The sequence below is a fragment of the Balaenoptera acutorostrata genome, chromosome 9 (genome assembly GCF_949987535.1).
Source record: "Balaenoptera acutorostrata chromosome 9, mBalAcu1.1, whole genome shotgun sequence".
Lineage (NCBI taxonomy): Eukaryota > Metazoa > Chordata > Mammalia > Artiodactyla > Balaenopteridae > Balaenoptera > Balaenoptera acutorostrata.
The window spans coordinates 29994031-29996443 of NC_080072.1; positions in this window are offsets into that span (position 1 = coordinate 29994031).

The following is a 2413-nucleotide window of genomic DNA, read 5'->3' on the forward strand; positions in this document are numbered from 1 at the left end:
CTCAAAGAAGTTGGCAACTACCAAAAGATGGAAGAAGATAGGAACAAAATTTCCCCTACATCTTTAGGTGGAAGTGAAAACCTGCTGATACCTTGATTTCAGACTTTTTGCCTCCAGAACTGTGAGAAAATTAATTTCTATTGTTTTAAGTTACCAAGATTATGTAATTTGTTATGGCAGCCCTAGAAAACTAATACAATTAGCAAAGTGCTCAAGACATTACTTGATGCTGGGTAGACATTCAGTAATCATATCTGGAATGATGAAGATCATGATAATTTTCTTTTATAAATCAATAGATACAAAGTATTCATGCAACATGCCTAGTCCTATGTGAGACTTATTTTTAGATTGTTCTGACAGGCTTATATGATACATTTTTAAAACATTTACTTTAATGTGCCTTTAATTCTATTGGCAATCTGGTCTGGGATGTTTTTATCTTTAGACTGACTTAAAGAACAAGCTCTAAGATATAACGTTAAAAATAGGAACTGACCATTTCTCACCTTCCTCTCTGTTTTTTAAAAATTATTATTATTATTATTTTAAGTGAAGGATAACTGAAAGAACAAGAAGATCTTCATAAGTTACCACTTTATTTGGTCTTTAAGCACAACATTTTATTTTGCCTTTTAATAAAAAGTAAGGGAAAGAGAAAAGAAAGATGGAGGAAAGGATTAAAAATTATTCAGCAATTATAAATACATTTAAAAACTCATTTTGAATGTCAATAGCTGGTACATTGATATAGGCAAGGACAAAGCGTAATATTGGCATGTACAACTCACTGGGTCAGAGAGTAGGAATTGGTTAGTTCAGAGCCAAGAAAAGCTAATTATAAATATAATTAACATTGTTTTCATTGAGTTCATGGAAACTCTTCAAGGTTGGCATCCATTTAATTCCCTGTGAGTAATAGGACAGGGAGATGACATACTATCAAGGCCACCAATATCTCATGTTAGACTGGAGGAATTGTTTTGTGTATATAACATACTCAGAATTTATAGGTGTAAGATTTCAAAGCCTAGCCCTAAACCTTGACATTCAAATGTGAAAACTTAAATAATTGCACAATTTTGAGAGATTAATACTCTGCTAGCAAGGGAACTAAAGTGAATTTCTTTCTTTCTTTTTTTTTAAAAGAACTACAAGGTTTTGAGGATTTTGTGTGACACACTTTCAGTATAGCTATACATATTTACAGCAAGTAATGGAGGTGTTTTGAAGAATGACACTTATTTTACCACAGAAATTGCTTAATGAAGAAATTACTTTCTTGAAATTAGTAAAGGGATTATCTATAAGCAAAATCAGGTAGGAATATCTACTTTTAAATGCATATTCAGAATCCTAACACTTTTCAAAACCTTTGCCCAAATAATCCAACTTTTATTTTAAAGAAATAACCTCTAACACTAAAAAGAGCTTTAAAATCCAATATTTCTATTACAATAGGGGGTAAAGTTTAAACCTCCCAGTCTAATAACAGGGTAATGGCTATACAGTTGTTATTATGTTTCATAAACTAGTGGAAAAGAGGATTGAAGAAGGGAGAGTTATCAGAAATCAATTTGAATGAGTGACTGATGATGAAGCTGGGAAAGAACTAATCCCATGGGGAAAATAAACCAAATATTCCAAACTTCACCAGGTAGTAAAGTTTTAGGGACAGAGAAAGGGGTGACTCTAAATCGGTCATTTGTTGGAATAGTCTCAGCTATTCCCCTAGACTTCTGTCTGTGTTCCCAGTAATTGGATCATTATTAAAAAATAAAGGTGATTCACCTCTCTAGTGTCAGGACACAACCACTACTTTTGTGTAACACAAGAAGTACCATTATTTCCCACTTTGTGGCAGATCAGTCTAGTATCTGTGGTGGCTCCTGGGAATCTGTAGTAGACCCTGGTAGGCTACTTGCACACCTGGAAGTAGACAAAAGTAGCAGTCACACCACTTAGTGGAGCCTATAGTATTTGCCAGTGATTTTCGGTAAATATGGAGAAATTGTCCACCATTCCTCCAAAATATTCTGGAATCCAAGAGGAATGATGGTAGCCACAGGGCACAGAGCTACCTGGTAGACACCATGGTGGTCAGAGAATGTCAGTGGCCTTTGGAAATCACATGGATGCAGATTAGATCCATATTCATGAGGAAATGTGAGATACTATTATGTGACCACTTGGGAACCATCCAAAATACATTCCAGGATCTTATCAGGCTCTGAAGACTTACATAGGAAGACAATGGCAAGAGCCAGTGAAAGTTGAATAAATAATGAAGTATGGCCCCATTTATACCCACAGGTCTTGAGAAACTTGGTAGCTAATATGTAAATAATTACATATTTTAATGATAAAATATGTAACCATTAAAAGTAATTTTCAGAAAGAATTCTCAATATAA